Below are 24,256 nucleotides of genomic sequence, written 5' to 3'. Positions count from 1 at the left end.
TGTTCTTGATCTTATAACTCACTTGGTTGGGTCCAATAATGGTATCAGCAGAATGAATATGTGGACAAAGCTGGCAACGGGGTTTGTTGCAAGGGAAGGTACCAGGGTTGATATTAGTGTGGTATGTCCTGTGGTGGTTGGTAAGAATGATCTTGAGGTTAGGTGGTTGTCTATAGGAGACTATGGGTCTGTCTCCCAGAGCCTCTTTGAGTATGGTATCCTGTTCCAATATAGGCTGTAGTTTATTGATAATGTGTTGGACAGGTTTAAGTTGGGGGTTGTAGGTGATGACAAGTGGTGTTCTATTGTTGGTTTTCTTGGGTCTGTCTTGAAGTAGATGGTTTCTAGGTATTCGTCTGGCTCTTTCAATTTGCTTTTTTATTTCTCTGGGTGGCCAGATTGGAGCAGACAAATTCTGCTAGCCTGCCCCGCCCCGCCCCGCCCCCCGCCCCCCCCTCCTCACAAGCTCCGGTGTGCGAGGGGAATGTGGGAAGCCTCTTCCTCCTTCTCAGTTGGGGCATGTGTTAATGCGGATGGTGGGGTTTGGGATTTTTTTTTTCTTCACTCTTGTGTGTAGGGTTGCCAGGTGTCTAGCACTGAGCCAGACAGCCCGGTAGTTGCACTTTTTGTCCGGTAAATAAATTTAGAAAATACCGGACATACAAAATGTCCAGTATTTTCTGCTTTTCCTCTGTGCCCAGCAGAAATAAGCCGGGGCGGGGAGATTGGCTGACTAATTAAAGGGGTCACAACTGGATTTTGCTCAACAAAAATGTTCCTGGTGGGGTTTTTTTGTTTGGTTGGCTTCTTTCCCTCAACAAAAATTTTCCTGGCGCCTTTTTTTTTTTTTTTTTTTTTGCTGAAACCATCTGGCAACCCTACTAGTGTGTGCCTTCCGCCCCCCCAATAAGGTTCCCCACCCCGTCTGAAAGCGAGAGTTGGGAGAACAGGTTACCTTGCGTTCCTGTGTCCTTATAAGGAAGTTGAAGGCTACTATAAAATCCCCCCTCATGGTCTCCTCTTCAGACTAAAGAAACCTAAATCCCTCAGCCTCTTCATAGAGCAATTGCTCCAGCCCCCTAATCATTTTGGTTGTCCTCTGCTGGACCCTCTCCAATGTGTCCACATCCCTTCTGTAGTGGGGGGCCCAGAACTGGACACAGTACTCCAGATGTGGCCTCACCAAAGCCGAATAAAGGGGAATAATGACATCTCTGGATCTACTGGCAATGCTCCTCTTAATGCAACCTAATATGCCATTAGCCTTCTTGGCTACAAGGGCACACTGTTGACTCATCTCCAGCTTCTCATCCACTGTAACCCCCAGGTCCTGTCTGCAGAACTACTACTTAACCGGTTGGTCCCCAGCTTGTAACTATGCTTGGGATTCTTCCATCCCAAGTGCAGGACTCTACACTTGTCCTTGTTGAACCTCATCAGATTTCTTGTGGCCCAATCCTCCAATTTGTCTAAGTCATTCTGGACCCTATCTCCGCCCTTAGGCATCTTTTAGCCTTTTTGTTCTATTATTGTTTTTCTATTTGGTACTAGAAAATCAAACTTTCCTCCTGCTTGGGCCTCAAGTTTCACTCCAGCAGCCCTTCCACAAGTAGAATCGTCTGCAAAATAAAATGTCAGGGCTACCGTCATTAAGGTGCTTGTCCCTGTAAGGACATGTGACTGAACTGGTTGTTCAGAAGGTTTCTGGTGAATTGGTTTATGCACAGGTATGCCTCCCGTTCTTCTTTAACCACCGCAGTCTCTTGTTTTTGTCCGGAAGCAAATTCTCTGCCAAGCCACCTTTTTTCCCTTTCATGTAATTGTCTGCTCTTTCGTTCGGTGTGGTAGACTTGTTCTAGTGTGGCATTAGACAACCGAGCCACAGAAAAGTCTGCCTTGGTACCACTGAGTACCGGCCCAGACCAAAGTAGCTTTCAGACACCTTAAGAGAGTCTTGATTTGCAATTCTCCCCTTTCTTCTCCTTGGATTTTCAACTAGGAAAGTGTGCTAATCATCTGCTTTTGCGGAAAAACTTGCCAGCTGTCTACACTGGCCGCTTGAATTTCCGCAAAAGCACTGACGATCTCATGTAAGATTGTCAGTGCTTCTGCGGGAATACTATGCTGCTCCCGTTCGGGCAAAAGTCTTTTTCCGAAAGACTTCTGCGCAAAAGGGCCAGTGTAGACAGCAGAGAGTTCTTTTCCGCAAAAAAGCCCCGATGGCGAAAATGGCGATTGGGGCTTTTTTGCAGAAAAGCGCGACTAGATTGGCCACGGACGCTTTTCCGTAAAAAGTTTACATACCCAGTATCTTGTGAAGAACTTGTCACCTCAGCACAGGGTCCCGGGGCGGGCTTTACCATAAGGGACCCGGAGAGATCATCTAGGCCAGCTGGAGGGGGCAGGGGAGGGGAGGGGAGAGGAGAGGAGAGGAGAGGAGGTTGGCCACTGAAAATGTTGCAGTATTAATTTTCCTTTTATTTGACTTCATATCAAACAAATATTTACAGTTTAAATGACCTTGTTAATTCTCCCTTGTGTTAGTACTCTTTCTTCCAGAACGTTTTAAAAACACAGACGAGACATGTCTTCGCCTGGGTGGCAGGCATCCGAAGAAGGGCACGTGACCTCGATCTTGGAGCACGAGACAAAACTCACTCCGCTCCTGGAGGGGAAATGTTAGAGGCAACACTGGGCTCCAGTGAGCAGCAGCCAGGTGACGCACGTGTCTGTCCTTTCCACACATCTAGGGTGGCCTAGCTCCTAACCGTTCTCTGTCTCTTTTTCGGTCCCTGTAGACTTGGAGGAGATGAGAGGCTGGCCATGTGGTGGCAGAGACCGAAAGGAGCCACCCCCCCCGAGACCCTGCCGGCAGATGGAAACCAGACAGCGATCTATGGAAGAAGAGCAAATAGCAATTGGCTCAAGGTAAGTATCGAGGGAGGGCCGCACAGACGTTTGCGAGCGTGGTACGGGTCCCTGAGAAAAGGCCCTCTGGCTCGTGGTGGAAGAACTTGAAAATACGAAGTACAAAAGTCACAGTGTTGTACTTAAAAGAAGTACTCGGGATCTTTTTCAGAGGGATAAGGCAACACGCCACATTTATTGATCACACACACACACATTATATATATATAGAAATTATTTATTTATTTACCACATGCATATGATAAGTATTGATTATTCTGTGTCACTCACGCACTCACACACACACACACACGTGCACAAGCACACTCCGTCTTGCTGTTGTTACCAACTTGTTGCTCCCCTTAACTTCACTGGCCAGGTGAGTTAGATGGGGGAGGGGTGGAGCCGGGCTTCTGCTGATCCGGATCGATGCTCCGATGGTGACAAGATGAGACCCGGAGTCCTCTGCAAGACAACTCACTTTTATAGCAGCTTCCCTCTTATGCAAATATATCCCAGATTCAAAATCTGGGTCTGTGTCCTTTGGTCCCTTTGTGGGTGCTGTCTGTTAAGAGAGGGTGTTTTCCAAAGAAGGTGCTTGCTTCTAATCCCCAAGGCCTTCAATATGTCTGCTCTTCTTTCTTGAGCCCTCTTGACACCTTGGGTCTGGCTTCTACCCCCTTTTCAACTGGTGTAGCTCTCTGGAGGTGCTTGGCTCCCAAGTGTTACTCATTCACACCTCGTTCATTCAACTGGGCAATTGATTACAGAGTGGGGGGAGAGAGTGGGGGAAAGATCTTATTCTACTCCTAGCAAATGACATTTTTACCTCTTTAACTATATACTCTGTATTAGAACCCTATGTAGAAAACTAAGTTACAAGGTTATATGGATTCAGGTTCTAATACAAAGTGACAAGGTCATATGGATTAATACAAAGTTACAAGGTTATATGGAGAGGCACAGTGTCAAGTCATATGAAGTACATAGGTTTATCTACAACAGAAACTGAACACCGATTTTTGTATTTTTAAAAATGTCATTAATCCCCCCGCCCCCCGAATCTCCTGGCTGGCGATACTTAACGTGTCTAGGATCATACGGAAAACTAAGTGAGTAGGCTGCCAATTGACCTAGCGTCACGCATGCGGAGAGTTGGCAAAACTGGGATTGAAATAAAGACTTGGTCTCCAGCAGCACCGAGGAGCCCCAGACATGGATTAGGGCCTCGTGGGAATAGTTGTCTCCTAATTGATCTAATCTTTGGCTTTTGAGTTTAATATTATTGGTGAGTCCTTCTAGGCGACTGTTAGTCGGTGTGCATGCGTGCGCACGTAAGTATGAGTGCAAGTGTGTGCGTCCGCAAGTGTCCATTTGCGTGTGTGTGCACATGCCTGCGTGCGGGCAGATTGAGCAGATGCGTGTGTGGGCATTTGAGCGAGGGCATGAGTGGGCGCCCAGGCGTGTTAATCTGTTAATTCGCGTTTGTGAGTGTGTACACGCATCCCTGCGTGTGAGCATTTGGCAGGGTGAGTGGCTGTGGTACGGGCGTGTGCGTCTGACGTGTGCCAGTCAGACGGTGCCCTGGCAGCAGTAGCTCCTGGAAAGCGACACCCCTCCCCTCCCATCTGGAGCATGCAACTGGGATGAGAGGGGCAGGGAAGAGTAGCACTGCTGCAGCGCGTTTCAGCACGAGGCTCTAACTGCCGCGCGGTAGCTGCTCCTTTTGTATCCGACGTGGGGCAACAAGGAGCGGCCTCGCATCATGCCGGCGCCACGTGCGTTCAGTCCCACGGACCGGAAGTGACGTTTGCTCGGTCCACAGCCTGACAGCAACCGACTGGGAACCGTGACCGGAAGGTGCCCAGGTACGAGCGCTCAGCTGGTGCCAGGTCAGCGGGTGGTAGGCAGGAGACACGGGGCCAGGCGGGACGGGTTCAGACACGGGGTGCCTGGCTGGGACAGCGACTGGGGTTGGAGGCTTCCTGCGGCGGTGCAGCCAGCGTAGGCCACCAGCTCCCGTGGTACGTGGGGCAGAGGAAGGACAGCAGAGCGGAGGCTGGAACCGCTCCGACAAGGCACCACTCTGCTTATGGTTGCCAGGTGTCCGGTTTTGAACTGGACGGTCCAGGCTTTCAGCTTTTTCTTCGGGAAACAAATTTATATTTTCTCAATGTCCGCGAAAGCGGCAAGGAGTTCTGTGCCACAGGGCTCCTCGCTGCTTTTGCAGATTCAGACTAACGCGGCTACTCCTCTGATAAATGTCGGGTATTTTCTAAATCAGATGGAATGCAGATTGTGATGTCATGTCAGGCGTGCCTGGTATTTTTGGTGAAACCATCTGGCAACCCTAGCTCTGCTCCTTGCTTGGCCGGGGTGGCGCCCTGCCTCTGTGGCAGGTCCTGACGTCACAGGGAGCGTGTTCCCCAGGAAATCCGGGCAGTGCAGCGGCTTCCGGTCCGCGCCACCCGGCCCCAAGGGAGCGGCGGCGGGAGGCGGCAGGGAGGTCAGAGCGTGACGCTGCCCCGCCCGGATCTCAGCCCTTGGGCGCCCCAGTGTGCACCCCGCCCGGCCGGGCCGCTCCCCTGTAGCTCCGCCCCCAGCGCTGCGCCCGCTGCCTCGTGGCCCGGCTCGGTGCGAAGCTGCCACTGCCGGCTACGAACAGCAGCGCACTGCTAGTGACGTCATTGCCCTGGCGCGGTGCATGCAAATGACGGAACGCGGGGCACGTTCTATCGGCTCCCGGGCGAGTGACACGTGGGTTTGTGGGGCACACAGACGGGTCCCAGGCTCCGTCATTAATGGCAGGGGCGGGGCCACTGACTGGCAGGAACTCAGCTGGGACACAGAAGTGAGCGGCAGAAAACTCCTCGGGGTCTCCGGAAAATCCTCGCGCGGCCCCTCTGGGCTTGTGAACGGGACGCAGCAGAGGCAGCCGCCCCCCCTCCCCCCCCACCCGCCTCACGCTCCCCGCTGCACTTTCGAAGGCAACAGCAGCATCAGCCTGTCCCGCTGCCAGTCCCCGCACAAGCCGGCTGGGAAATTTGGTGTTGGGGGGAGCAGACTGCACGGGGGGGAGAGGAGTTTGGTGGTGGTGGGGGATCAGACTGCATGGGGCGGGGAGGAGTTTGGGGGGTAGGGGATCAGACTGCACGGGGCGAGGAGTTTGGGGGGGATCAGACTGCACGGGGGGAGGAGTTTTGTGGGGGGTAGGAGATCAGACTGCACGGGGCGAGGAGTTTGGTGGTGGTGGGGGATCAGACTGCACGGGGCGAGGAGTTTGGGGGGGATCAGACTGCACGGGGGGAGGCGTTTTGTGGGGGGTAGGAGATCAGACTGCACGGGGCGAGGAGTTTGGGGGGGATCAGACTGCACGGGGGGAGGAGGAGTTTGGGGGGGATCAGACTGCACGGGGGGAGGAGGAGTTTGGGGGGGGAGCAGACTGCACGGGGCGGAGAGGAGTTTGGTGGTGAGGGGGAGCAGACTGCACGGGGCGGGGAGGAGTTGGGGGGAGCAGACTGCACGGGGCGGAGAGGAGTTTGGGGGGGAGCAGACTGCACGGGGCGGAGAGGAGTTTCGTGGGGGGGATCAGACTGCACGGGGCGGAGAGGAGTTGGGGGGAGCAGACTGCACGGGGTGGGGAGCAGTTTGGGGGGGAGCAGACTGCACGGGGTGGGGAGCAGTTTGGGGGGGATCAGACTGCACGGGGCGGAGAGGAGTTTGGTGGTGAGGGGGAGCAGACTGCACGGGGCGGGGAGGAGTTGGGGGGAGCAGACTGCACGGGGCGGGGAGGAGTTTGGGTGGGAGCAGACTGCACGGGGCGGAGAGCAGTTTGGTGGGGGGGAGCGGACTGCACGGGGGGGGAGGAGCTTGGGGGGGATCGGACTGCACGGGGCGGAGAGGAGGTTGGGGGGGATCGGACTGCACGCGGCGGAGAGAAATTTTGGGGGTGATCAGTCTGCAGGGGGCGGGGAGGAGTTTGGGGAGGGGAGCAGACTGCATGGGGCGGGGAGGAGTTTGGAGGGAGCAGACTGCACGGGGCGGGGAGGAGTTTGGAGGGAGCAGACTGCACGGGGCAGGGACGAGTTTGGTGGTGAGGGGGAGAAGACTGCACTGGGGGAGAGGAGTTGGGGGGGAGCAGACTGCACGGGGCGGAGAGGAATTTGGGGGGGGTTCAGACTGCACGGGGCGGAGAGGAATTTGGGGGGGTTCACACTGCATTGGGCGGGGAGGAGTTTGGTGGGGGGGAGGAGACTGCACGGGGCGGGGAGGAGTTTGGTGGGGGGGAGCAGACTGCAGGGGGCGGGGGGAAGTTTGGGGGGATCAGACTGCACGGGGGGGAGTAGTTTGAGGGGGGAGCAGACTGCACGGGGCGGGGAGGAGTTTGGGGGGTTCAGACTGCACGGGGCGGGGAGGAGTTTGGGGGGGAAGGGTTGCCGCGGAGTCTCCTCTCCCGAGTGGGGGCGGGGCATCAGCTGCGGACGCTGCCGTCTCTGAGGCAGGAGCCCCGCCCAGCAATGGGGAGGGGCCGGATGAGGGGGAGTAGGGAAAGTAGCCGCAGTGGCTTGTGGGAAACTGAGTGCCCCTGTCCGCAGCTCCCATCGGCCATTGCAGGGCCAGGGCAGGCCCGGCGCTGTTCGGTTGGGCGGGTGAAGCGGAAGTGACATCACAACGGGGCATTGACCAGGGAGCGACGCGGTTGGTCCCGCGCTCCTGTCACTCCAAGTGTTAGCGACGCATCCTGGGACTTGTAGTTCTCAGAGTGCGGCCTCCCGGGGCACGTCGCAGCGCGCCCCGCCCCTATCATAGCCCCGCCCCCCGGCATAGCCCCGCCCAGCGTGTTCTTAGTTCGGAATGGGGCATTTCTACCCTAAGAACAATCTTTTTTATTCGGAAATGACGGCCCTTAGCAGAGCAACAGTGCCGCTCGGTAGTCACCGGCGGTAATGCACGTGTAATTCCGTAGCGCCTCCACAGTGCCGCTCGGTGGTCATTGCGGGTAATGCACGTGTAATTCCGTAGCGCCTCCACAGTGCCGCTCGGTGGTCATTGCGGGTAATGCACGTGTAATTCCGAAGCGCCTCCACAGTGCCGCTCGGTGGTCATTGCGGGTAATGCACGTGTAATTCCATCGCCCCCAGCTGCTGTCCCTGCTCCGCACGCCACGTGGCCCCAGTCTTGCCCTTTGACAGCAGGCAAAGTAAGAAGCTCGTTATTTCCAGGCTCGGCGCAGCCCTCTCCCCTCCTGCCCGCGGCCCCCTCATCCCACACACCAGGCTCCGCGCAGCCCTCTCCCCTCCTGCCCCCGGCCCCCTCATCCCGCACTGCAGGCTCCGCGCAGCCCTCTCCCCTCCTGCCCGCGGCCCCCTCATCCCACACACCAGGCTCCGCGCAGCCCTCTCCCCTCCTGCCCCCGGCCCCCTCATCCCACACACCAGGCTCCGCGCCAGGATCCCACACACAAACTTCTCCTCCTTAGACTTGTAGTTGTGGGGAACAAATTCTGGGGAGTCACTTCCACTTGGGGAATCATGTTTCATACTTGACTATGTTATCCCTACAGTAAGGCTGGCCGAGAGACTGTCCCGGACTGATCGTAACAGACTGTTCTGTCCGCGAATGGGCTGAGAGTAAAGGGCGTGTTCGGAATCTGTGGCGCCCAATCTGAGGCTGTCCGAGGTGACTCTTAACGGACTGCTCCGTGCGCCAATGGGCGGTGACTAAAGGCGTGTTCTGGGGCTGCTGGCGGCCAATAGGTTGTCCGGGGTGGATTATAACAGACTCTTCTGTCCGCGAATGGGCTGTGACTAAGGGGCGTGTTCTGAATCAGAGGCACCCAATAGGCTGACCCGGCTGCATCTTAACGGACAGCTCTGCCTGCGAATGCGGTGTGACTAGGGGGAATGACCTGCCACTGCTCTCGACCAATAGGCTGTCCGGGGTGGATCTTAATGGGCTGCTCTGTCCTCGAATTGTCTGTGACTTAGGGGTGGTTCCTGGCTGTGTGCCAGCCAATGGGCTTTCGGAAGACAGCCTTGGCGGAGGATAGTGTCGCCCAATGGGCTGTCAGCAAAGGGGAACCTGCCTCTGGTTCGGCCAATGGGCTGTCGCAGGGGGGCGTTGTCTGACTGGGCGGCCGGCGCCGCCATGACAGGAAGGTCCGAGGAGCGCGCGGGGGCGCGAGCGAATCCTGGGTCCGAGTGCGAAGCTGCCCCGCCCCCAGCCCGCCCCTTGTTGGTGTCTGGCCCGGGGGAGGAGGGGGCGCGAGGGAAGGTGGGGGAGCGGGCTGGGGGTGGGGTGTCTGGCCTGGGGGAGAAGGGGGCGCGAGGGAAGGTGGGGGAGCGGGCTGGGGGTGGGGTGTCTGGACAGGGGTGAGGTGTAGGAGCAGGCTGGGTGTGAGGGGCCGGGGGGGGGTGCTCGGCACTGGGGGGGGCAGGAGGGGGTGAGGGGCCGGGGGGGTGCTCGGCACTGGGGGGGCAGGAGGGGGTGAGGGGCCGGGGGGGTGCTCGGCACTGGGGGGGCAGGAGGGAGGGGGAGGGGCCGGGGGGGCCTTGGCACTGGGGGGGGCAGGAGGGGACAGGGCGCGGGAGAGCGCAGGCGCGGGCGGCGCTGGCTGGGCGGGAAACTCCCGGGACGCTCGCGCCCACGAGGCGGGCGGGAAAACGCTGCGGGGGGCGCTGAGGGGCGGAGCCTGGGGGGCGGGGCGGGAGCTGGCAGTGACGTGGAGCCCCCCCCCCCCCGCCTGCTTCTCTCCGGGCCCCAGGCTGGACATCGGCGGGGCGGCCCCTGGCGGAGGTGGGGGGGGCGATTTCTGCCCCCCCCCCCGGCGCTGCTGCCTCCCCGGGGAGCAGCGCCCCTGTGACCCCCCCCCAGGTGGTGCCGGGCGCGGGAGCTGACCCGGGCTCCAGTCACGTGGGTGTCTCGGGGAGGGGGGCTGCGGGCCACCGGGGCCCGGGAGTGTCACGTGCCCCTTCCCCCCGCCGGGGAGCCGCGCGCCCTCGAGGGGTGGTTCCCGCGGGCGGGGCACGCACAGAACGTGTCCCGCACGCGGGGGGGGCGGGGCGGCCTGAGCCCTGCTCCCCGCGCTGCTCGCTGTCTGGGGGCGGGGCCGGGTGCCCGCTGAATCCCCCCTGTGCCCGGGGGGGGGGGCAGTTCGGCGGGGGGCGCTGTGGGGGGGGATGCTCTGGCCCTGGCTGCCCGCAGTGCCGCCCAGTGCTCGGCTGTGCCTCCTGCAGAGGCCGAGAGCGTCCTGGGTGGGGGCGTGTGGGGAGAGGGGGGGAGTGGCTGAGAATTGGGGGGCAAACAGGTGACAGACAAACCAACCGACAGAAAAGCCTCCCTGCCTGGCCCCCAGCTGAGCGGAGAAACGTCCCCCTGGCGCCAGAGCACTGCAGGGCCCAGCCTAGTCGCTTTGTGCCTCCAGCCCCACGGCGTGGGGAGGGGGCGACGGTGGAGGAGCCCCAAGCACCCAGGCCTTAGGTTCCCCACCCGCCTTCTAAGCACTGAGCATTTTAGGCCTGGCTGGACTAGAGAAGGGGGCACCAGGGGAGTTGCCGCTGAAGGCGCGCGGCCGCGCACAAACACCCCTCTGCCGCCCACCTCCCTTGCGGAGCCTTGCAGCGGCACTCGCCTTCCTGCTGGCCGGGGAATGGCGCGGTTGTTTTCCTGATCTGGTGGAGGGCGGCTGCCCCGTTGTGTCCCTGCTGGGGCAGCCTCGCCCCACCTCCAGCTGCGATTGGGGCTTCTGTTTGTTTCTGTTCATACAGTTTGCTGCAGTTTTCCATCCCCGAGGACCTGCGTGAAGCTGGTCCGACCAGAGATACGGGGATCGATTTTTAAGTGAGAAGTAAGAAGCTCGTTATTTCCAGGCTCCGCGGAGCCCTCTCCCCTCCTGCCCATGGCCCCCTCATCCCGCACTCCAGGCTCCGCACAGCCCTCTCCCCTCCTGCCCCCGGCCCCCTCATCCCGCACTGCAGGCTCCGCGCAGCCCTCTCCCCTCCTGCCCATGGCCCCCTCATCCCGCACTCCAGGCTCCGCACAGCCCTCTCCCCTCCTGCCCCCGGCCCCCTCATCCCGCACTGCAGGCTCCGCGCAGCCCTCTCCCCTCCTGCCCATGGCCCCCTCATCCCGCACTCCAGGCTCCGCACAGCCCTCTCCCCTCCTGCCCCCGGCCCCCTCATCCCGCACTGCAGGCTCCGCACAGCCCTCTCCCCTCCTGCCCATGGCCCCCTCATCCCGCACTCCAGGCTCCGCACAGCCCTCTCCCCTCCTGCCCCCGGCCCCCTCATCCCGCACTGCAGGCTCCGCGCAGCCCTCTCCCCTCCTGCCCATGGCCCCCTCATCCCGCACTCCAGGCTCCGCACAGCCCTCTCCCCTCCTGCCCCCGGCCCCCTCATCCCGCACTGCAGGCTCCGCGCAGCCCTCTCCCCTCCTGCCCATGGCCCCCTCATCCCGCACTGCAGGCTCCGCACAGCCCTCTCCCCTCCTGCCCCCGGCCCCCTCATCCCGCACTGCAGGCTCTGCGGGGGAGGAGTTTGGGGGGGGATCAGACTGCACGGGGGGGAGAGGAGTTTGGGGGGGATCAGACTGCACGTGGGGAGGATCAGACTGCACGGGGCGGGGAGGAGTTTGGGGGGGGATCAGACTGCACGCGGGGGAGGATCAGACTCCACGGGGCGGCGAGGAGTTTGGGGAGGGGTTCAGACTGCACGGGGCGGAGAGGAGTTTGGGGAGGGGATCAGACTACACGGGGCGGAGAGGAGTTTGGGGGGCATCGGACTGCACGGGGCGGGGAGGAGTTTGGGGGGATCAGACTGCACGGGGGGGAGAGGAGTTTGGGGGGATCAGACTGCACGGAGCGGGGAGGAGTTTGGGGGGATCAGACTGCACGGGGGGGAGGATCAGACTGCACGGAGCGGGGAGGAGTTTGGGGGGAGGATCAGACTGCACGGGGCAGGGAGGAGCTTTGGGGGGGATCAGACTGCACGGGGCGGACAGGAGTTTGGGGGGGGATCAGACTGCACGGGGCGGAGGGGAGTGTGGGGGGGATCAGACTGCACGGAGCGGGGAGGAGTTTGGGGGGGGATCAGACTGCACGGGGGGGAGAGGAGTTTGGGGGGATCAGACTGCACGGAGCGGGGAGGAGTTTGGGGGGATCAGACTGCACGGGGGGGAGGATCAGACTGCACGGAGCGGGGAGGAGTTTGGGGGGAGGATCAGACTACACGGGGCGGGGAGGAGTTTGGGGGGATCGGACTGCACAGGGCGGGGAAGAGTTTGGGGGGGATCGGACTGCACGGGGCGGGGAGGAGTTTGGGGGGGATCAGACTGCACGGGGCGGGGAGGAGTTTGGGGGGGATCAGACTGCACGGGGCGGGGAGGAGTTTGGGGGGGATCAGACTGCACGGGGGGAGGATCAGACTGCACGGGGGGGAGGAGTTTGGGGGGGATCGGACTGCACGGGGCGGGGAGGAGTTTGGGGGGATCATACTGCACGGGGGGAGAGGAATTTGGGGGGATCGCACTGCACGGGGCGGGGAAGAGTTTGGGGGGATCGGACTGCACGGGGCGGGGAGGAGTTTGGGGGGGATCAGACTGCACGGGGGGAGGATCAGACTGCACGGGGCGGGGGGAAGTTTGGGGGGATCAGACTGCACGGGGCGGGGAGGAGTTTGGGGGGGAAGGGTTGCCGCGGAGTCTCCTTTCCCGAGTGGGGTCGGGGCATCAGCTGCGGACGCTGCCGTCTCTGAGGCAGGAGCCCCGCCCAGCAATGGGGAGGGGCCGGATGAGGGGGAGTAGGGAAAGTAGCCGCAGTGGCTTGTGGGAAACTGAGTGCCCCTGTCCGCAGCTCCCATCGGCCATTGCAGGGCCAGGGCAGGCCCGGCGCTGTTCGGTTGGGCGGGTGCAGCGGAAGTGACATCACAACGGGGTATTGACCAGGGAGCGACGCGGTTGGTCCCGCGCTCCTGTCACTCCAAGTGTTAGCGACGCATCCTGGGACTTGTAGTTCTCAGAGTGCGGCCTCCCGGGGCACGTCGCAGCGCGCCCCGCCCCTATGATAGCCCCGCCCCCCGGCATAGCCCCGCCCAGCGTGTTCTTAGTTCGGAATGGGGCATTTCTACCCTAAGAACAATCTTTTTTATTCGGAAATAACGGCCCTTAGCAGAGCAACAGTGCCGCTCGGTAGTCACCGGCGGTAATGCACGTGTAATTCCGTAGCGCCCCCACAGTGCCGCTCGGTGGTCATTGCGGGTAATGCACGTGTAATTCCGTAGCGCCTCCACAGTGCCGCTCGGTGGTCATTGCGGGTAATGCACGTGTAATTCCGAAGCGCCTCCACAGTGCCGCTCGGTGGTCATTGCGGGTAATGCACGTGTAATTCCGTAGCGCCTCCACAGTGCCGCTCGGTGGTCATTGCGGGTAATGCACGTGTAATTCCGAAGCGCCCCCACAGTGCCGCTCGGTGGTCATTGCGGGTAATGCACGTGTAATTCCGTAGCGCCTCCACAGTGCCGCTCGGTGGTCATTGCGGGTAATGCACGTGTAATTCCGAAGCGCCTCCACAGTGCCGCTCGGTGGTCATTGCGGGTAATGCACGTGTAATTCCATCGCCCCCAGCTGCTGTCCCTGCTCCGCACGCCACGTGGCCCCAGTCTTGCCCTTTGACAGCAGGCAAAGTAAGAAGCTCGTTATTTCCAGGCTCCGCGCAGCCCTCTCCCCTCCTGCCCGCGGCCCCCTCATCCCACACACCAGGCTCCGCGCAGCCCTCTCCCCTCCTGCCGCCGGCCCCCTCATCCCACACACCAGGCTCCGCGCAGCCCTCTCCCCTCCTGCCCGCGGCCCCCTCATCCCACACACCAGGCTCCGCGCAGCCCTCTCCCCTCCTGCCCCCGGCCCCCTCATCCCACACACCAGGCTCCGCGCCAGGATCCCACACACAAACTTCTCCTCCTTAGACTTTTAGTTGTGGGGAACAAATTCTGGGGAGTCACTTCCACTTGGGGAATCATGTTTCATACTTGACTATGTTCTCCCTACACTAAGGCTGGCCGAGAGACTGTCCCGGACTGATCGTAACAGACTGTTCTGTCCGCGAATGGGCTGAGAATAAAGGGCGTGTTCGGAATCTGTGGCGCCCAATCTGAGGCTGTCCGAGGTGACTCTTAACGGACTGCTCCGTGCGCCAATGGGCGGTGACTCAAGGCGTGTTCTGGGGCAGCTGGCGGCCAATAGGTTGTCCGGGGTGGATTATAACAGACTCTTCTGTCCGCGAATGGGCTGTGACTAAGGGGCGTGTTCTGAATCAGAGGCACCCAATAGGCTGACCCGGCTGCATCTTAACGGACAGCTCTGTCTGCGAATGCGGTGTGACTAGGGGGAATGACCTGCCACTGCTCTCGACCAATAGGCTGTCCGGGGTGGATCTTAATGGGCTGCTCTGTCCTCGAATTGTCTGTGACTTAGGGGTGGTTCCTGGCTGTGTGCCAGCCAATGGGCTTTCGGAAGACAGCCTTGGCGGAGGATAGTGTCGCCCAATGGGCTGTCAGCAAAGGGGATCCTGCCTCTGGTTCGGCCAATGGGCTGTCGCAGGGGGGCGTTGTCTGACTGGGCGGCCGGCGCCGCCATGACAGGAAGGTCCGAGGAGCGCGCGGGGGCGCGAGCGAATCCTGGGTCCGAGTGCGAAGCTGCCCCGCCCCCAGCCCGCCCCTTGTAGGTGTCTGGCCCGGGGGAGGAGGGGGCGCGAGGGAAGGTGGGGGAGCGGGCTGGGGGTGGGGTGTCTGGCCTGGGGGAGAAGGGGGCGCGAGGGAAGGTGGGGGAGCGGGCTGGGGGTGGGGTGTCTGGACAGGGGTGAGGTGTAGGAGCAGGCTGGGTGTGAGGGGCCGGGGGGGGGGTGCTCGGCACTGGGGGGGGCAGGAGGGGGTGAGGGGCCGGGGGGGTGCTCGGCACTGGGGGGGCAGGAGGGGGTGAGGAGCCGGGGGGTGCTCGGCACTGGGGGGGCAGGAGGGGGTGAGGGGCCGGGGGGGTGCTCGGCACTGGGGGGGCAGGAGGGAGGGGGAGGGGCCGGGGGGGGCCTTGGCACTGGGGGGGGCAGGAGGGGACAGGGCGCGGGAGAGCGCAGGCGCGGGCGGCGCTGGCTGGGCGGGAAACTCCCGGGACGCTCGCGCCCACGAGGCGGGCGGGAAAACGCTGCGGGGGGCGCTGAGGGGCGGAGCCTGGGGGGCGGGGCGGGAGCTGGCAGTGACGTGGAGCCCCCCCCCCCCCCGCCTGCTTCTCTCCGGGCCCCAGGCTGGACATCGGCGGGGCGGCCCCTGGCGGAGGTGGGGGGGCGATTTCTGCCCCCCCCTCCCGGCGCTGCTGCCTCCCCGGGGAGCAGCGCCCCTGTGACCCCCCCCCAGGTGGTGCCGGGCGCGGGAGCTGACCCGGGCTCCAGTCACGTGGGTGTCTCGGGGAGGGGGGGCTGCGGGCCACCGGGGCCCGGGAGTGTCACGTGCCCCTTCCCCCCGCCGGGGAGCCGCGCGCCCTCGAGGGGTGGTTCCCGCGGGCGGGGCACGCACAGAACGTGTCCCGCACGCGGGGGGGCGGGGCGGCCTGAGCCCTGCTCCCCGCGCTGCTCGCTGTCTGGGGGCGGGGCCGGGTGCCCGCTGAATCCCCCCTGTGCCCGGGGGGGGGGGCAGTTCGGCGGGGGGCGCTGTGGGGGGGGATGCTCTGGCCCTGGCTGCCCGCAGTGCCGCCCAGTGCCCGGCTGTGCCTCCTGCAGAGGCCGAGAGCGTCCTGGGTGGGGGCGTGTGGGGAGAGGGGGGGAGTGGCTGAGAATTGGGGGGCAAACAGGTGACAGACAAACCAACCGACAGAAAAGCCTCCCTGCCTGGCCCCCAGCTGAGCGGAGAAACGTCCCCCTGGCGCCAGAGCACTGCAGGGCCCAGCCTAGTCGCTTTGTGCCTCCAGCCCCACGGCGTGGGGAGGGGGCGACGGTGGAGGAGCCCCACGCACCCAGGCCTTAGGTTCCCCACCCGCCTTCTAAGCACTGAGCATTTTAGGCCTGGCTGGACTAGAGAAGGGGGCACCAGGGGAGTTGCCGCTGAAGGCGCGCGGCCGCGCACAAACACCCCTCTGCCGCCCACCTCCCTTGCGGAGCCTTGCAGCGGCACTCGCCTTCCTGCTGGCCGGGGAATGGCGCGGTTGTTTTCCTGATCTGGTGGAGGGCGGCTGCCCCGTTGTGTCCCTGCTGGGGCAGCCTCGCCCCACCTCCAGCTGCGATTGGGGCTTCTGTTTGTTTCTGTTCATACAGTTTGCTGCAGTTTTCCATCCCGGAGGACCTGCGTGAAGCTGGTCCGACCAGAGATACGGGGATCGATTTTTAAGAGTAAGAGGTTTTGTTTTTAAAGCAGGGGTGAGGAACCTAATACCCCAGCTCACGTGAGTGTGGCCCTCGAGACTCAAGGTTCCCACACTAACGCTCTAGCTCCCCTCCAGATTGGTGATAGAAATGTAGCCGTGTTAGCCTGGGGTAGTTGAAGCAAAATGCAGGACAATGTAGCACTTTAAAGACTAACAAGATGGTTTATTAGATGATGAGCTTTCGTGGGCCAGACCCACTTCCTCAGATCAAATAGTGGAAGAAAGTAGTCACAACCGTATATACCAAAGGATACAATTAAAAAAAAGAACAAATATGAAAAGGACAAATCACATTGCAGAACAGGAGGGGGATGCGGTGGGGGGGAAGGGGAAGGAAGGTAAGTGTCTGTGAATTGATGATATTAGAGGTAGGGAGAGTGGGATGTTTGTGAGTTAATGGTATTAGAGGTGATAATTGGGGAAACTATCTTGGTAATGGGTGAGATAACAAACATTTGAACTAAGTCCTTGTTGGAAAGTGTCGAATTTTAACATGAATGACAGTTCAGAGGATTCCCTTTCAAGTGCAGATGTAAAAGGTCTTTGTAGCAGAATGCAGGTGGTTAAGTCATTGAGAGAGTGTCCTTTCTGGTTAAAATGGCAAGAAACTGTTTTCTCTTTGTGATCTTGTCTGATATCTGTTTTGTGGGCATTAATCCTTTGGCGAAGTGTCTGAGATGTTTGTCCAATGTACATAGCAGACGGACACTTTCGGCACACGATAGCATAGATTATATTTCTGGATGCGCAGGAATATGTGTTCTTGATCTTATAACTCACTTGGTTGGGTCCAATAATGGTATCAGCAGAATGAATATGTGGACAAAGCTGGCAACGGGGTTTGTTGCAAGGGAAGGTACCAGGGTTGATATTAGTGTGGTATGTCCTGTGGTGGTTGGTAAGAATGATCTTGAGGTTAGGTGGTTGTCTATAGGAGACTATGGGTCTGTCTCCCAGAGCCTCTTTGAGTATGGTATCCTGTTCCAATATAGGCTGTAGTTTATTGATAATGTGTTGGACAGGTTTAAGTTGGGGGTTGTAGGTGATGACAAGTGGTGTTCTATTGTTGGTTTTCTTGGGTCTGTCTTGAAGTAGATGGTTTCTAGGTATTCGTCTGGCTCTTTCAATTTGCTTTTTTATTTCTCTGGGTGGCCAGATTGGAGCAGACAAATTCTGCTAGCCTGCCCCGCCCCGCCCCGCCCCCCGCCCCCCCCTCCTCACAAGCTCCGGTGTGCGAGGGGAATGTGGGAAGCCTCTTCCTCCTTCTCAGTTGGGGCATGTGTTAATGCGGATGGTGGGGTTTGGGATTTTTTTTTTCTTCACTCTTGTGTGTAGGGTTGCCAGGTGTCTAGCACTGAGCCAGACAGCCCGGTAGTTGCACTTTTTGTCCGGTAAATAAATTTAGAAAATACCGGACATACAAAATGTCCAGTATTTTCTGCTTTTCCTCTGTGCCCAGCAGAAATAAGCCGGGGCGGGGAGATTGGCTGACTAATTAAAGGGGTCACAACTGGATTTTGCTCAACAAAAATGTTCCTGGTGGGGTTTTTTTGTTTGGTTGGCTTCTTTCCCTCAACAAAAATTTTCCTGGCGCCTTTTTTTTTTTTTTTTTTTTTGCTGAAACCATCTGGCAACCCTACTAGTGTGTGCCTTCCGCCCCCCCAATAAGGTTCCCCACCCCGTCTGAAAGCGAGAGTTGGGAGAACAGGTTACCTTGCGTTCCTGTGTCCTTATAAGGAAGTTGAAGGCTACTATAAAATCCCCCCTCATGGTCTCCTCTTCAGACTAAAGAAACCTAAATCCCTCAGCCTCTTCATAGAGCAATTGCTCCAGCCCCCTAATCATTTTGGTTGTCCTCTGCTGGACCCTCTCCAATGTGTCCACATCCCTTCTGTAGTGGGGGGCCCAGAACTGGACACAGTACTCCAGATGTGGCCTCACCAAAGCCGAATAAAGGGGAATAATGACATCTCTGGATCTACTGGCAATGCTCCTCTTAATGCAACCTAATATGCCATTAGCCTTCTTGGCTACAAGGGCACACTGTTGACTCATCTCCAGCTTCTCATCCACTGTAACCCCCAGGTCCTGTCTGCAGAACTACTACTTAACCGGTTGGTCCCCAGCTTGTAACTATGCTTGGGATTCTTCCATCCCAAGTGCAGGACTGTACACTTGTCCTTGTTGAACCTCATCAGATTTCTTGTGGCCCAATCCTCCAATTTGTCTAAGTCATTCTGGACCCTATCTCCGCCCTTAGGCATCTTTTAGCCTTTTTGTTCTATTATTGTTTTTCTATTTGGTACTAGAAAATCAAACTTTCCTCCTGCTTGGGCCTCAAGTTTCACTCCAGCAGCCCTTCCACAAGTAGAATCGTCTGCAAAATAAAATGTCAGGGCTACCGTCATTAAGGTGCTTGTCCCTGTAAGGACATGTGACTGAACTGGTTGTTCAGAAGGTTTCTGGTGAATTGGTTTATGCACAGGTATGCCTCCCGTTCTTCTTTAACCACCGCAGTCTCTTGTTTTTGTCCGGAAGCAAATTCTCTGCCAAGCCACCTTTTTTCCCTTTCATGTAATTGTCTGCTCTTTCGTTCGGTGTGGTAGACTTGTTCTAGTGTGGCATTAGACAACCGAGCCACAGAAAAGTCTGCCTTGGTACCACTGAGTACCGGCCCAGACCAAAGTAGCTTTCAGACACCTTAAGAGAGTCTTGATTTGCAATTCTCCCCTTTCTTCTCCTTGGATTTTCAACTAGGAAAGTGTGCTAATCATCTGCTTTTGCGGAAAAACTTGCCAGCTGTCTACACTGGCCGCTTGAATTTCCGCAAAAGCACTGACGATCTCATGTAAGATTGTCAGTGCTTCTGCGGGAATACTATGCTGCTCCCGTTCGGGCAAAAGTCTTTTTCCGAAAGACTTCTGCGCAAAAGGGCCAGTGTAGACAGCAGAGAGTTCTTTTCCGCAAAAAAGCCCCGATGGCGAAAATGGCGATTGGGGCTTTTTTGCAGAAAAGCGCGACTAGATTGGCCACGGACGCTTTTCCGTAAAAAGTTTACATACCCAGTATCTTGTGAAGAACTTGTCACCTCAGCACAGGGTCCCGGGGCGGGCTTTACCATAAGGGACCCGGAGAGATCATCTAGGCCAGCTGGAGGGGGCAGGGGAGGGGAGGGGAGAGGAGAGGAGAGGAGAGGAGGTTGGCCACTGAAAATGTTGCAGTATTAATTTTCCTTTTATTTGACTTCATATCAAACAAATATTTACAGTTTAAATGACCTTGTTAATTCTCCCTTGTGTTAGTACTCTTTCTTCCAGAACGTTTTAAAAACACAGACGAGACATGTCTTCGCCTGGGTGGCAGGCATCCGAAGAAGGGCACGTGACCTCGATCTTGGAGCACGAGACAAAACTCACTCCGCTCCTGGAGGGGAAATGTTAGAGGCAACACTGGGCTCCAGTGAGCAGCAGCCAGGTGACGCACGTGTCTGTCCTTTCCACACATCTAGGGTGGCCTAGCTCCTAACCGTTCTCTGTCTCTTTTTCGGTCCCTGTAGACTTGGAGGAGATGAGAGGCTGGCCATGTGGTGGCAGAGACCGAAAGGAGCCACCCCCCCCGAGACCCTGCCGGCAGATGGAAACCAGACAGCGATCTATGGAAGAAGAGCAAATAGCAATTGGCTCAAGGTAAGTATCGAGGGAGGGCCGCACAGACGTTTGCGAGCGTGGTACGGGTCCCTGAGAAAAGGCCCTCTGGCTCGTGGTGGAAGAACTTGAAAATACGAAGTACAAAAGTCACAGTGTTGTACTTAAAAGAAGTACTCGGGATCTTTTTCAGAGGGATAAGGCAACACGCCACATTTATTGATCACACACACACACATTATATATATATAGAAATTATTTATTTATTTACCACATGCATATGATAAGTATTGATTATTCTGTGTCACTCACGCACTCACACACACACACACACGTGCACAAGCACACTCCGTCTTGCTGTTGTTACCAACTTGTTGCTCCCCTTAACTTCACTGGCCAGGTGAGTTAGATGGGGGAGGGGTGGAGCCGGGCTTCTGCTGATCCGGATCGATGCTCCGATGGTGACAAGATGAGACCCGGAGTCCTCTGCAAGACAACTCACTTTTATAGCAGCTTCCCTCTTATGCAAATATATCCCAGATTCAAAATCTGGGTCTGTGTCCTTTGGTCCCTTTGTGGGTGCTGTCTGTTAAGAGAGGGTGTTTTCCAAAGAAGGTGCTTGCTTCTAATCCCCAAGGCCTTCAATATGTCTGCTCTTCTTTCTTGAGCCCTCTTGACACCTTGGGTCTGGCTTCTACCCCCTTTTCAACTGGTGTAGCTCTCTGGAGGTGCTTGGCTCCCAAGTGTTACTCATTCACACCTCGTTCATTCAACTGGGCAATTGATTACAGAGTGGGGGGAGAGAGTGGGGGAAAGATCTTATTCTACTCCTAGCAAATGACATTTTTACCTCTTTAACTATATACTCTGTATTAGAACCCTATGTAGAAAACTAAGTTACAAGGTTATATGGATTCAGGTTCTAATACAAAGTGACAAGGTCATATGGATTAATACAAAGTTACAAGGTTATATGGAGAGGCACAGTGTCAAGTCATATGAAGTACATAGGTTTATCTACAACAGAAACTGAACACCGATTTTTGTATTTTTAAAAATGTCATTAATCCCCCCGCCCCGCCGCCCCCCGAATCTCCTGGCTGGCGATACTTAACGTGTCTAGGATCATACGGAAAACTAAGTGAGTAGGCTGCCAATTGACCTAGCGTCACGCATGCGGAGAGTTGGCAAAACTGGGATTGAAATAAAGACTTGGTCTCCAGCAGCACCGAGGAGCCCCAGACATGGATTAGGGCCTCGTGGGAATAGTTGTCTCCTAATTGATCTAATCTTTGGCTTTTGAGTTTAATATTATTGGTGAGTCCTTCTAGGCGACTGTTAGTCGGTGTGCATGCGTGCGCACGTAAGTATGAGTGCAAGTGTGTGCGTCCGCAAGTGTCCATTTGCGTGTGTGTGCACATGCCTGCGTGCGGGCAGATTGAGCAGATGCGTGTGTGGGCATTTGAGCGAGGGCATGAGTGGGCACCCAGGCGTGTTAATCTGTTAATTCGCGTTTGTGAGTGTGTACACGCATCCCTGCGTGTGAGCATTTGGCAGGGTGAGTGGCTGTGGTACGGGCGTGTGCGTCTGACGTGTGCCAGTCAGACGGTGCCCTGGCAGCAGTAGCTCCTGGAAAGCGACACCCCTCCCCTCCCATCTGGAGCATGCAACTGGGATGAGAGGGGCAGGGAAGAGAAGCGCTGCTGCAGCGCGTTTCAGCACGAGGCTCTAACTGCCGCGCGGTAGCTGCTCCTTTTGTATCCGACGTGGGGCAACAAGGAGCGGCCTCGCATCATGCCGGCGCCACGTGCGTTCAGTCCCACGGACCGGAAGTGACGTTTGCTCGGTCCACAGCCTGACAGCAACCGACTGGGAACCGTGACCGGAAGGTGCCCAGGTACGAGCGCTCAGCTGGTGCCAGGTCAGCGGGTGGTAGGCAGGAGACACGGGGCCAGGCGGGACGGGTTCAGACACGGGGTGCCTGGCTGGGACAGCGACTGGGGTTGGAGGCTTCCTGTGGCGGTGCAGCCAGCGTAGGCCACCAGCTCCCGTGGTACGTGGGGCAGAGGAAGGACAGCAGAGCGGAGGCTGGAACCGCTCCGACAAGGCACCACTCTGCTTATGGTTGCCAGGTGTCCGGTTTTGAACTGGACGGTCCAGGCTTTCAGCTTTTTCTTCGGGAAACAAATTTATATTTTCTCAATGTCCGCGAAAGCGGCAAGGAGTTCTGTGCCACAGGGCTCCTCGCTGCTTTTGCAGATTCAGACTAACGCGGCTACTCCTCTGATAAATGTCGGGTATTTTCTAAATCAGATGGAATGCAGATTGTGATGTCATGTCAGGCGTGCCTGGTATTTTTGGTGAAACCATCTGGCAACCCTAGCTCTGCTCCTTGCTTGGCCGGGGTGGCGCCCTGCCTCTGTGGCAGGTCCTGACGTCACAGGGAGCGTGTTCCCCAGGAAATCCGGGCAGTGCAGCGGCTTCCGGTCCGCGCCACCCGGCCCCAAGGGAGCGGCGGCGGGAGGCGGCAGGGAGGTCAGAGCGTGACGCTGCCCCGCCCGGATCTCAGCCCTTGGGCGCCCCAGTGTGCACCCCGCCCGGCCGGGCCGCTCCCCTGTAGCTCCGCCCCCAGCGCTGCGCCCGCTGCCTCGTGGCCCGGCTCGGTGCGAAGCTGCCACTGCCGGCTACGAACAGCAGCGCACTGCTAGTGACGTCATTGCCCTGGCGCGGTGCATGCAAATGACGGAACGCGGGGCACGTTCTATCGGCTCCCGGGCGAGTGACACGTGGGTTTGTGTGGCACACAGACGGGTCCCAGGCTCCGTCATTAATGGCAGGGGCGGGGCCACTGACTGGCAGGAACTCAGCTGGGACACAGAAGTGAGCGGCAGAAAACTCCTCGGGGTCTCCGGAAAATCCTCGCGCGGCCCCTCTGGGCTTGTGAACGGGACGCAGCAGAGGCAGCCGCCCCCCTCCCCACCCACCCGCCTCACGCTCCCCGCTGCACTTTCGAAGGCAACAGCAGCATCAGCCTGTCCCGCTGCCAGTCCCTGCACAAGCCGGCTGGGAAATTTGGTGTTGGGGGGAGCAGACTGCACGGGGCGGAGAGGAGTTTGGGGGTGGTGGGGGATCAGACTGCATGGAGCGGAGAGGAGTTTGGGGGGAAGCAGACTGCACGGGGCGGGGAGGAGTTTGGTGAGGGGGGATCATACTGCATGGGGCGGAGAGGAGTTTGGTGAAGGGGAATCATACTGCATGGGGCGGAGAGGAGTTTGGGGGGAAGCAGACTGCACGGGGCGGGGAGGAGTTTGGTGAGGGGGGATCAGACTGCATGGCGCGGAGAGGAGTTAGGGGGGTAGGGGATCAGACTGCAGGGGGCGGAGAGGAGTTTCGTGGGGGGTAGGAGATCAGACTGCACGGGGGGAGGAGTTTGGGGGGGATCAGACTGCACGGGGCGAGGAGGAGTTTGGGGGGGGGATCAGACTGCACGGGGCGGGGAGGAGTTTGGGGGGGGGATCAGACTGCACGGGGCGGGGAGGAGTTTGGGGGGGATCAGACTGCACGGGGCGGGGAGGAGTTGGGGGGGGATCAGACTGCACGGGGCGGGGAGGAGTTTAGGGGGGGATCAGACTGCACGGGGCGAGGAGTTTGGGGGGATCAGACTGCATGGGGTGGGGAGGAGTTTGGGGGGGATCAGACTGCACGGGGCGGGGAGGAGTTTTGGGGGGCGATCAGACTGCACGGGGGGGAGAGGAGTTTGGGGGGATCAGACTGCACGGGGGGAGAGGAGTTTGGGGGGATCAGACTGCACGGGGCAGGGAGGAGCTTTGGGGGGGATCAGACTGCACGGGGCGGACAGGAGTTTGTGGGGGCGATCAGACTGCACGGGGCGGAGGGGACTGTGGGGGGGATCAGACTGCACGGGGGGGAGAGGAGTTTGGGGGGGATCAGACTGCACGGAGCGGGGAGGAGTTTGGGGGGGGATCAGACTGCACGGGGCGGGGAGGAGTTTTGGGGGAGATCGGACTGCACGGGGCGGGGAGGAGTTTGGGGGGATCGGACTGCACGGGGCGGGGAAGAGTTTGGGGGGGATCGGACTGCACGGGGCGGGGAGGAGTTTGGGGGGGATCGGACTGCACGGAGGGAGAGGAGTTTGGGGGGATCGGACTGCACGGGGCGGGGAAGAGTTTGGGGGGATCGGACTGCACGTGGGGGAGGAGTTTGGGGGGATCAGACTGCACGGGGGGAGAGGAGTTTGGGGGGGATCGGACTGCACGGAGGGAGAGGAGTTTGGGGGGATCGGACTG

Source organism: Pelodiscus sinensis, chromosome 8 (genome assembly GCF_052426305.1).
Source record: "Pelodiscus sinensis isolate ZL-2025 chromosome 8, ASM5242630v1, whole genome shotgun sequence".
NCBI lineage: Eukaryota > Metazoa > Chordata > Testudines > Trionychidae > Pelodiscus > Pelodiscus sinensis.
Note: the sequence above shows the minus strand (reverse complement) of the source record.